Below are 12,805 nucleotides of genomic sequence, written 5' to 3' on the forward strand. Positions count from 1 at the left end.
GATCAGAGAAGCAGAACAAGCCACAGCTACCTCACCTTGCCAATGCCTCAGCTGATCCTGTTTCCTCAGACTGGAAGCTTCTGCGTCTTCATCCAGAATGGGTCTCAGCTGAACTGTGCTGCTCAAAGCCTAAAAGCTTAACCAGCCAAATGCTTCTAGTTCCTGGTCTTCTACTATCTGCCATCACTTCCTGGGATTAAAGGCGTGTGTCACCATGCCTGGCTGTTTCCAATGTGGCCTTGAACTCACAGAGATCCAGAGGGATTTCTGCCTCTGGAATGCTAGGATTAAAGGCGTGTGCTACCACTGCCTATCCTCTATGTTTAATATTGTGGCTGTCCTGTTCTCTGACCCCAGATAAGTTTATTAGTGTGCACAATATTTTGGGGAACACAATACCACCACAGAGTATCTATAATCTCAGTGTTGATGAGGCAGAAATAGGTGGATCCTAGGAACTCACTGATCTAGTCTAGCTGAATCAAGAGCTCCAGGTAACAGTGAGAAACTCTGTCTCAAAAAACAAGGTCTTAGGAGCAATAAAGTATGATGCCAAATGTTGGCCCCTGAACTCCACATACACAAATACACATAGGTATACAGTACATGTACACATACTATTTTTAGAGGGCTGAGATTGGTTGTCCCTAAACTTAGCTCTTATTCCAGATTGCTGTTCAGAAAATAGTTTTGTCTCTAAGGTCTGATTGAAGATTTGGTCTAGAAAGGTGCAGTTGAAGATGGTGAAGCTTTGGTTATTAGGGCTATGCCCTCCAACTATAAAGTTCTGCCCACTTTCAAGTCTGCCTCCCCCCCCCTTTTGTTCTTTTTTTTTTTTCAGGATGAAAGCTGAAAGACCAGAGCAGCAGAGCAGCCAGCCACTAGTTCTTACCTCTACCAAATCCTCAGCCTGAAAGGGAACTGAGCTCCTGGCTCCTCTTGCCTTATATTCCTCTTGCTGCCCAGCCATATCACTTCCTTTCTCTACCTCCCCGGTGCTGGGATTAAAGGTGTGAGATCCCAAGTGCTGGGATCAAAGATATGTACCAGCACTGCCTGACTCTGTTTCTCTTTTAGACTGGATCAATCTTGTGTAGCCCAGAGTAGACTTGAACTCACAGAGATCCGTCTGCCTCTGCCTCCCGAGTGCTGGGATTAAAAGTGTGTGCCGCCACTGCCTGGCCTCTATGGCTAACTAGTGGCTTAGCTCCGCACTCTGATCTTCAGGCAAGCTTTATTTGTTAGATCACAAACGAAAAATCACTACACATTCTGTTTTAATTTACGATTTAAACATTCAGGAAGTTCCTTAAACAGGAAGGTAATCAGCTCAAAATAACTTCAGCAAATCCCCGAAACTGACCAGATTCACTAGGCCTCTCCCTCCCAGAGTAGACAGTAAGAGCTGAGCTGCACAAAAGACTGACAACAGAACAGCTGCCTGGAAAAAGCAGAAACTGGCTGGGCTATCTGGAAGAGGTGTAGACCAACTGTGCCTCCCCCTTGTCTCCCTCTCTTTCTCTCTTCCTTCCTTCCCTTCCTCCTGTCACTCCACCCTGGTTAGATGAGAGCTTACAGGTGGCCTCTATATGAATTCCCTCCTGCCTGCATAATGTGCTCTCTCTCAGAACTGAGCTGATGCCGGAGCCAGGCCTTTGAATATCTAAAATTGTGAAACAAACAAGGTTTCTTTCCCTTACGAGTTTGTGGCCTCAGGCATTTCATCGCAGCAATGCAAGGCTGATTTGTATAGTAACTGTTGTTGCCTGGATGTAGAGGGCATCCAAAGTTCTGAAAGTCAGAGCGAGTCTGACTCCTGGCCTTCCTGTCTTTTGACTTCAGCTGTCTGTCCTTGTAGGTCTCTCTGTGGATTAGTTCCTCTGGATCTAGAAGCTGTTGTCTTCTAAAATTAAGCCTTATCTTTAGCCACTTCCAGCTTTAATTATTCCTTGAAAATAGTCTTGGCTTGGCTTGTGGGAAGATTTCTTTTGAGAGTTCAGTAACGTTTACTTAGCCCTGTTACAGGCTCTACATGAAAACACTTGTGTTGGTTCTGTATCTCATGGGAACCAAGTGGTAATCAGAAACTCTACAGCAAACCTATCTGCCCAGGAGTCGCTCCCTGCTGGTTCAAAGGCTCCCAGTAAAGATGACCTCCAAGTGTGCCAAATGGACATGGAGACAAAATAGTCCTCTGGAGAATTCACCAGTCTCTTAGCACTGTTTCCCCTCCCCAGGACCGGAGTCCACCCCCTCCCCTTGTCTTTCTTCTCCCTGCCCAAAGCACTCTGCTTGTATTTCTTTTCTGCTGGGCAGTCCCTCTGTAATGGCTCCTTTCTATCTCACTGAATACTTTGAGGAAAGCTTTCTTGACTCTTATCTAGGGCAAAAACCTTTAACCTTAGTTAGGGTACAATCCACAGAGGAGGCTTTGAAAAAAATGTGTGTAATTAAAATGTTTGTAGAAAACTGAGTAAGCAGTATTCCTTTGGTAGATCCAGAATGCAAAGGATTAAGGGATGGAAATGGAAATATTCTGTTCTATGAGGAGACTAGACCACATATATGTATCTCTTCTCCTTCCTGGAACCACACTTGACGCTGAAATAATATAGACGGAATAAATTCCTAAGGATTGTAGAAGCACAGATGGGCCGTCAACGAAAATAACATTCGTGAGTACCTGAAAGATGAAGCACAGTAGGGGTGGGGGAGGGGAGGGGAAGGGAGGGGAGGCAGGGAGGACATGAGAAGATGAGACAGAATTGAAGCCACAGTCTAATACAAGCACAAACAGCTAACAGGAGAAGCTTAGGACTCGTGTGTACCTAGTTTAATTAATGAAGATAGACAATACCACGAAGCTGGAAACAGGCACAAATTGAAAGTCAAACCTCCACCAAGAAACGGAGCACCTGACTCGAAGTCAAAACCTCCATGTCTTTTTCTGAAGATGTCAAGCAGCCCTGTAACAAAGGTCTTGTCACTAACAGTGGAACAGCCTGTGACAAGAGTCGACTCATCATATCTTCCAGCCAACAGGCCGTGAGCCCTCGTCCAGCACTTCCAAATGTCTAGATGCGGCTTAATGTGTGATTTTTTAATATAAATATACCAAGGATTCCCAGAAACTTTAGAAAAATTTGTAACATGAATGAGAAAGATAAGCAGAAAAACAATCCCCCTAAAATTTTAAGCAACGATGATTACTGCAATGGACAGGTTGAGAGAAGATACTACATCCATCAGCAGCTGCTATGAATAAACACTAGCAACCAACAAAGAACTTTTGGAAATTAAATATAAGCATTGCCAAAATAAAGTAGAACAAAGGTAAGAGAAAGCTGAGTAAACTCCACTGAGAACAGAAAAACGTACCGGAATGGGAAACGGAAAACAGGGGGCTTTTTAGAGGCCTGCTAAAGATGAGTTCCAGAAAGAGGCTAGAGAAGATAGCCTGAGATTAGTGTAAGATACTCCCCTAGAAACGGAAGAATTTTCTAAATGAAAGGCATCTCAAGTGTCCTTCAAAATTGATGGAAAATGACATATTTCATAATATAAAAGCTAAGCTAAAGCTCTTAAAAGCTGATATTGAAAATAAAGGAAAATTGTAAAGGATTGAGAATCAGAATTAGTTGCATCAACAAAAACCATCAGAAAACGAGAGAACAATGTCTTCAACTAAATGGGGGATAATCTGTTTACAAGTCCACGTCCATCCAAACTGTCGGGCAAACGCAAGGATAGAGTACAAACATGGGTGCCTGAGAGGACTCAGGAGATGAACTTTCCATCCAGCCTAATCAAGCGAGTTACTGCAGATAAGCCCTTCTGAAGTTAGAAAGGGCTCCCATTCATGCTTCCCGTGCAATTGCTGAACAGAGCTGGGGAGGGGTGCCGAGGAGGGGCTGGGAACTGCCCTGCTTTATTCAGTGCAGTTGTGCCGTGCACTGACTTGCACTTACCAAGGGACCAGTGTTGTTGAGTAGTGTGGCATTTCATAGTGTCTGCTTGTTCCCACAATTAATCTTCTATGTTGGGAGTAATTTGGAGGCCACCCAAGGTACTCTGAACTCCTGGTTGGAAGATTTCACTTCCAAACTACACACCTCAACTATACCATGATATAGCCCCACTTGAACATTGCAAATACCTTTAAAGAATACAACTTTTAAAAAACATACAAACAAAATAACTCAGATGTACATCTCAATGCATAATATAAAAAACACACCAAAAAAGCAAACACTCTTCCAGAAATTACTAATTGCACATTAATGGTCTCCAGTAAAAGTCAAGTAGATAAAAATCTCAGACCACAAATTATGACTAGAAATATGTTCAAAGAAATAAGATAATAACCTCAAGGGAACACAAACAACTTGATGGAGTAAGGAAATCTATATACTAGGAAAGAATTTAACAAATACTGACAAAATGTTGGGAATGACAGCACTGTGAAAGGTTTCCCTGACAGGATGGATTGTGGAGAGGACAACCTGAGCTTAAAAACAAGGTGGAAGAATTGGAACAAAAATAATAAAACACACTTCCGTACATTTGGGGCACTATGAAAATCATAGACATAGAAGAATTTCCTTCTAAAGGCATAGAAAACAAGGGACAGGCCTACACTCTACCAGTTTCACTCAAAAGATCAAACCTAGGAATTCATGGGACAGAATAAACTGAGATGAGATCAAATGGCAAAGGCAAGCTATTCCATGAAATTGTACCCAGCAATTTTCCAAGCCTAGGTAAAGAAACGGGCATTCAAGTAAGAAAGCTTTTAGAAGCCCAAAAAGATATGGCTAGAGAAGAATCTCTCCATATATATCTCTGCTAAGATGTCAAAAATGTAAAGCAAAAAAACAAATCTAAAAGCCGTATGGGAAAACTGGCAACTAACGTACAGACCCAGGAACCACATCACAACAGACGTGTTATCTGAAAACCTAAAAGCCAAGAAAGCATGGAGTGATATATTTCAAGCCTTGAAAGTATTTGTCTATCAAGATTCCTATACCCAACAAAACTACTTAAATAGATGAAAAGGTAAGAATATTTCAAGGCAATAAAGCAATTCCTGACAAGTCAACACTTCAGAAAACTCCCAAAGGAATACAGAGAGGGGAAAAATAAAAAGACATTTTTATACATGGAACACAGGAAAGCCACATTTCATGAAAGCAATAGATAGCATAAGAGAACTGGGAAGGAATTAATCTTGTACAATGCAGCAAACATCCAACACTACCAGAGGAAAAATAAAAACTACCAATTAACCAGTCAACCAGGATAATAACAAAGTCATAAACAATAGCAAACTCTTCTCAATTGAATAACCTTGGATGTAAATGGCTTTAGCCAATCAAAACACAGGCTAATGGAATAGATTAAAAACACAATCCAACTATCCTCTGTCTCCAAGAAAACTAAATGGGAAAGAATCCATAAACTGAGGATCAAAGTTTGAAAAATTACCAAGCAACTAGAAGCTCAAACAAGCAAGCATGGCACCACTCTTATTTGATAGAGTAGACTTCAAGCCAAAATTAGTGAAAAGAGATAAAGAGGGCCACTACATAGTAATAAGAGGAACAATTAATCTAGACAACATAGATATTGTGAATATTTATGTAGCAAGTCTTAGGGCCCCAGTTTCATAAACCAAACACAGGAAAGCATAGAAGACCACATAGATCTGGACAAAAATAATAATGGCAGGTTTTGAACTGTTAAGGTGGTTCAGTGGGTAAAGGTGTGTGCCACCTACCTGGTGACCTGCATTTGTTCCCTGGGAACCAAATGATGGGGGGAGAAACTGACTCCCATAAGTTGTCCTCTGACCTCCACATGCATGTTGTAGTACACATATAAACACAGACATGTAATGACAGTGGGAGATTTTGTAACCTACTCTCATATCTAGATAGATCTTCTAAATAAATAAGAAAAGAAACCTCAGAGCTAAATTATACATCAACTGGACTTAACAGGTATCTACAGAATAATTCACCTAACAGGAAAAACACATTTTTCTTTGTGGTATGTGGAACCTTCCCTAAAATTGATCATACCATAGGCCACAATGCAAGCTTTAATTAACAAAATTTAACAAAAATAATTCTTTGTATCCTATCAGACCAAGGTGAAAAAAAATTAGAGATCATTAGCAGTATTACCATCTGAAAACACAAAACACACAGCCTGGAGGCGGTGGTGCATGCCTTTAATCCCAGCACTCGGGAGGCAGAGGCAGGTTCAGACATAAACCCAAAAGGCTACAGCCAGCCTCCTGATTTTTGTCAAGATTCCACAAATAATCATTGGAGAAAAGGCAGCTCCTTGATAAACGGTGCTGGGAAATGGAGTGTCTCCATAGAGAAAACTGAAACTAGGTCCCTGTCTTTCACAAATATAAACTCCAAGTAGACCAATGACTTAGCATAAGTCTTGGAATTGAAAATACTGGAGGGCAAAGTAGGAATCATGTCAAGCCCAGGAAAGAACTTTCTGATTAGGTCACCAGTAGCTCAGAAAATGAGGCCACTAATTAACAAATAGAATCACATGAAAATTTAAAAGCTATACAGCAAAGAAAACAGTTGAGTGGAAAGACAGTCTACAGAATGAAAGAAAACTTTGCCAGCTATACATCTGACAGGGAATATCTAGACTATCCAAAGAACTAAAAACAAAACAAAACAGACAAGCAACAAGAAAACAACCAATAAAAATGGGTTAAGAAACTAGAGCCCTGAAAAGAGAAAACACATATGGCCAATAAATATTTCAAATCCTCAGATATCAGGGACATGCAAATGAAAACGATTTTGAGTTGCCATCCCATCCCAGTCACAATGACTGTCATCAAGGAAACAAGTGATTATAAATGCTAGTAAGGATGTGGGTAGAGAAGAACCCTTATTTGCTCTGATGAGAATGTAAACTGGTACAGCCACTATGGAAATAACTCTGGAGGCCTCACACACACTAAAAATAGGACTCCCATATGAGTCAGGTCTATCATCACTCTTGGGCCTGTATCCAAAAGATTCTGTTCCTTACCACAGAGGTGCTTGTACATCCTTCTTTAATGCTTCTGTATTCACAATAGCAAGAAGATAGATTTAGCCTAGATGTCTGTCCACTGAAGAACAAGATAATGAAAATGTGCTACATATAACCAATGGAATTTTATTTAGCTCTAAAAAATGAAATTATGACAGCGTCTTAAAAATGGACGGAACGAGACTATAAATGAAGGTAACCCAGGCCCCAAAAGACAAACATCACATGCTCTTTCCCATATTCTGATATTAGCCTCTAATGTTTAAATGTGTATGTGGGGATGAGTGTGCAGAGAGGACAGAAAACTAGACGTGCACAGGCACGTGCAGCGGGGAAAGAGGTTTGTCGGTGGGAAGGCAGCACAGCACACAAGATGTGGAGGTGGAAGGGGAAATGCTGAGGGTGGGAGAGTACAGGAGGGATGGAGCCCTAACGAAGGCTGTTGGGGTCCTGCCCCTCGACAGCCTTCACCCAGAGTTCCAGAAGAGACTCTACCGGTGGCGGGTTAATCTGAGGGGTTCGCCAATAAACCTACATACACGATACTCTTTATCATGTCTGTACACTTTATTCTTCTGAGTCAGTTCTCTCTATTCACAACTTCTTTTTGGCTCTCACACTTAGCTCCTTTCTTGCCTGGTTCTCTGTACCTCTTTCTGCTGTTCCCTCTAAGTGCTACCTTAATTCCTTCATCTTAGTTCTGCCCCATCTTGATCTTTCTCATCTCGTTCTTACTCACCTAGTTCTTCCCATCAGGCTCTTCCTTATCTCCCATCTTGTCTTTCTAGTTCTCCATCCAGTTCTCCAATCCCCCAGTCTCTGAGGTTTACAGTTATATACCCATGCAATAGCAATGCTCTGGCTAAGGCAAGGTCACCAGGCTTGAATTCCTACAGGGTCATAAAGGCAGATAAGGGTTTTCCTCAGGCAGTGACTGTCAGGCTTTCTTTTACAACCCAAAAGGGGAGTGAATAAAAGAGGTGGGGTCAGATAAGGCCTGGAATAAGTCAGAAAGGGAATTTATGTGCTCAAAATATATTCTTATAAGTGATTAGGTGAAACGTTATGAGTCTATCGTAAATGTGCTCAAACTACAATCTTACAGGTGGTTGGGTAAAAGAGTCTGTAAGTCACTAAAATGTAACTGCCTCTCTATTTCTTTGTCGCAGTTTACTGGCAGGGGTAACTCTGCTTAGAGCTAGGAAATCTGCCTCATAGCTACACTGTACCTGGTATCCCAAAAAAACCCTTTTTGTTCTGCGTCAATTGCTCTGGAATGCCATTTGGGCTGTGAGAGAAAGGAGGGCCTGAGCTTCACAAGAAACAAAGCTGTGCACCTACGTTTGCCCGTCTCCTAGGCCTAGGATGCTTGAGAAGAATTTTAGGTAAAATACACTGTTAAAAGTTCTTGGGGAAGTTATGAGCACACATGGAATTCATAGCAGAAAACAGCTGATATATTAAAAGCCGAATAATACCAAACACTCCTTGAGATTTGGGTTCCTCTGGAAGAATGCCTTGATTTTTCCAGGTACAGCTTTACCGTAGTTAGCTGAATTCCTACTACTGTCCTGCAGCTCATAACAGGGCAGGAAAGGAGGGATGGGAGGAGGATCAACCAGAACTACATATGTATGAAAAAGCCACAAGAAAATCTGCTGTTTTGCAATCTAATTATAAAATTAAAGGAAATTAAAAAGTACTTTTCAATGTTGAATAGAGGTATTCTATGTACATGAGGGGAAAAAAACCTAGTAACCATACAGTTATTAAATGAAAATTCTAGTGTTGGGCATGAGCTACATCCCTTTATAAGTTGTTGTTGTGTTGTGAGGACTCTTGTCTTAGTTAGGGTTTTTATTGCTGTGAAGAGACACCATGACCATGCCAAGTCATATAAGGAAAAGCATTTCATTGGGGCTGGCTTACAGTCCAGAGGTTTAGTCCACTGTCATCATGGGGGGAAACACGGTAACACACGGGCAGACATGGTGCTGGAGAATAAGCTGAGGATTCTACATCCTGATCTGCAGGCAGCAGGAAAAGAGAGTGAGACACTGGGCCTGACTTAAGCTCCTGAAATCTCAAAGCCCACCCCAGTGACACACTTCCTCCAGTGAGGCCACACCTACTCCAAAAGGCCACAAGTCCTAATCGCTTTAAATAATGCCCCTTCCTATGAGCCTATGGGGGCCACTTTCATTCAAACCACCATAACCTCCAAACACTACAAGCTATTGTCACTGCTGCTGGTTGTCCGATGGAACTATATAGCATGCCCTACTCCTGAAGAGAACACATGCAGAATTCATGCTGGTACTGGAGGGACTGGGTAGATGAAGTGTGCCTAGCAAGCATAAGGTACATGATTTCCATCCCTAGTATGACAGGGGAAAAGAACTTGGGATTTTAGAAGTAATTGAAAGGACTAGAGATTAAATGTTGGCTATGCTTTAGACTATAGAAAAACCTAGAAAAAGATGATGGAAAAATAGTTTTAAACCATACTTTACTTTGAGTTTTCCCATGTGAACTCATCTTTAAATTTTTGCCTTTAAGAGCCTAGTATCTTAAAAAATTCACTTAAACCATGCCCTTGGTCAGGGCAGGTCTGAGCAGGACATCACTATCAAGATTCTTTGCCTTTGGCTGAGGTGCTGGTTACCTCATGCGGATCAGCACTGAAGACCTAGAAATAACAATGGAGACAAAGGCCAGACTGAGTGGAGTGGGAAACAGGAGGGCAGGAACGGAAGGCTGTGGTCAGAAAGGAATTCCAGTTGGAGCTGCTAGCAGTTATCAGGTCTGACTAACTCGTCAGTGGTTGGAGTAAAGGTGGAAAGGAAGACATTGAGAAGGTTAAGAAATTCAGCATGCTGGAAGACATGGACTGTGGTTGAAGACAAGTTGTGAGCCATGGAAAAGGATGGGAGGCATTTCCTGTAAAATAGTAGAGAAAAGAGAAGAGATTAGTGTAAATAAAAGGCACAAGAAAGCAGTGTTCTTCCCTGTGACTCCTGCATCACCAGGTGAACTCATAATCCTTGCACATCTACTCACCTCCCGAGAATTCCAAATGATTGGAATATATATAATTGGAATAAATATAATTCAAACATTATATTTCCACTATGTGCTTTACTCTTACATTCGCAATGCTACCAGAAACCTGCCGCTTCCAGAACAAGCTGCTGTTCAGAATCCTCCCAGTTTGTCAGTGACTCGAGAGCACGCAGAGGCTTGTCCACCAGGCGGGACCTGATGATCTCAGACAGGACTACTTAATGGACTGGAATGATGCTATCAACAGTGAAGGCAATTTTCTTCATCATAATATCATTCATCTTTTCAGTGATGCTTTGGTGATAATTCTGACTAGGAATTATGCTGTGTAAAAATATAAAGGGGGAAAAAGAAGAATTTCACTTGGCATTCTTGCTATCTCCATTTATTTCATTCTGGGATAAGGACATTATCTTTCACATAAAAACTGTTTCCATCCAAATCCAAGCTTGTTGGGTTCCAGTGTTAATATTAATAACTAGCATTTGAACTACAGGAAATAGTGGGTATAACTGGAGGGTACATTACTAGAACAGTTCGAAAAATACCAAACACTACAGCCTTTTATGGTGACTTGAAGTTTTCCCTTCAGGATCAAATCAGTGCTCGGTCTTGCATGTAAATACTGTTCTAGTTAAATGTGTCTGTTTCCTCTGAATTTCTGGGCCCAAAACATCAAAGCTAAATAATGATCCTCCAAAGATAGTAAAGTCCAAATTTCTAGAACCTGTAAGTACACTAACATATTTATGCTGATTAGCTCTTTGCCAACTCAAAATAAGCTGGAGTCATTTGGAAAGAGGGATCCTCAGCTGAGAAAACGCCTTTATCAGATTGGCCTGTGGGCAATCCTGTGGGCATTTTCTTAATTAGTGACGGGTGTGGTCGGGCCCAGCCCATAGTGGAAGATGGTGCTGTTGGAGTACCCTGCCCTTTAGGCTGCAGACCACCACGTCCGGACAGCACTCTGGGCTTGACACAAAATGGAGGACTCCCTTTCCAGCAGGACTCCCTCCCTACCTGGATAGTGTCTCTAGGCTTGGACGCCTGACCTTATCCGGAAGTTGCCCCTAAGCCTGATGCCTGACCTTTCTCAGGCGTGACCTTTGACACCGATCCCTGCAGACCCTCTCCCCAGGCTGACCATATGGTAACTAGGTTTTGGGCTCCCAGCTGGTAGGACCGTGCTGCCAAACGCAAATTGGGTGATGCCCCAGCCGCTGTTCCCATCCTGTACATCGCCCCTCACTCTGGAATAAAATTGAGCTCTAGCAGTAAAGCATTCTCCCAGAAAGCTGTTTCCGCCATGCTCACAGGCAGGTACAAAGCCTTGCTGGCTGCTTCTGCCTCCTTTGCCCTCGTGGGGGGACCCCACATGCTGCCCCTGGATGGGGGCAGCTGTATAAGAGAGCCAGCTGAGCAAACAATGAGCAGCAAGGCAGTAAGCAGTACTCCTCCATGGTCTCTGCTTCAGTTCCTGTCTGCAGGTTCCTACCCGACTTCTCCTTATGACGGACTGTGATGTAGCAGTATAATGTGAAATAAACCCTTCCCTCTCCAAAATGCTTTTTGCCAGTGTTTTATCACAGCAACGGAAAGCCAGCTAGGACAATAGTTTTCAAATCCTATGATGACAGATTAAGAATTTGCAGCTAGGGTGAATGGACTTAGGCCCACTGTAATCACAAGGCTCCTTGTAAGTGGGAGGGAGGCAAGTTAATAGGATTAGGAGACATAACTGGGAAGCCAAAGGTTCACATGATGTGAGGAAGGAGTCAGGAGACAAACGCCAGGCACCTCCAGAGCCTCCTAGAGAAACAAGCTCTCTGACACCTGTGAGCCCAGTGAGACTGAATTTGGACCTTTCATTTTCACATAAAATTTATATTTTCATATAAAATGATGTGTTTTTGCTGTTTTGTATTTTCTAGCCTTTGGATAATTCTTCTAGAATTCATCAAACTCAAGCTTTTTCACTGAAAGAATAGTTCACCCAGAGGATGTGCCAGAGGTACTTGTCTGCTGACTGATTGATGAAAATTTTGGTTGTTTGCAGATTTGTGTATAGGCAGAGTTTTCCTGTCCTGCAGTTGCTCACTAACAAATAATCATTCAGAGGTTTAATATTAATTACAAATGCTTGGCTAGTAGCTCAGGCTTATTACTAACTAGCTCTTACATTTTTAAGTTAACCCATATTCCTTATTTATGCTCTGCCACATGGTGGTACCTTTATTAACATGGCACGTTCATCTCCTGCTCCTTCTGGGTCTGCCTGGCGACTCCTCTGACTCCACCCTTCATCTTTCCATCATTCCCTCTGTCACAGGCTGTCTTGTCCAATCTCTTCCCACCCAGCTATTGGCCAGTCAGCTTTTTATTAGCAATGAGAGCAATACATATTTACAGTATACAGAAGGATTATCCCACAGCATTTCCCCCTTTGTCTCTAATTTTTAAAAAAGGCATTAATTTTAACATAGTAAAATTATATACAACAAAACCAGGATTATTTCACAGCATTTGACCCCTAAACCCTGAAGTGAGAAATTTTATGGAGACATTCCATTTTGGGACTGAATGTTCCAAGGTCTCTCTCTAAACATTGTCCAGTTATGGGTCTTTGTATTTGTTCCCATAGGAGGAAGTTTTTCTGATGATGGCT

Source organism: Peromyscus leucopus, chromosome 14 (assembly GCF_004664715.2).
Source record: "Peromyscus leucopus breed LL Stock chromosome 14, UCI_PerLeu_2.1, whole genome shotgun sequence".
Lineage (NCBI taxonomy): Eukaryota > Metazoa > Chordata > Mammalia > Rodentia > Cricetidae > Peromyscus > Peromyscus leucopus.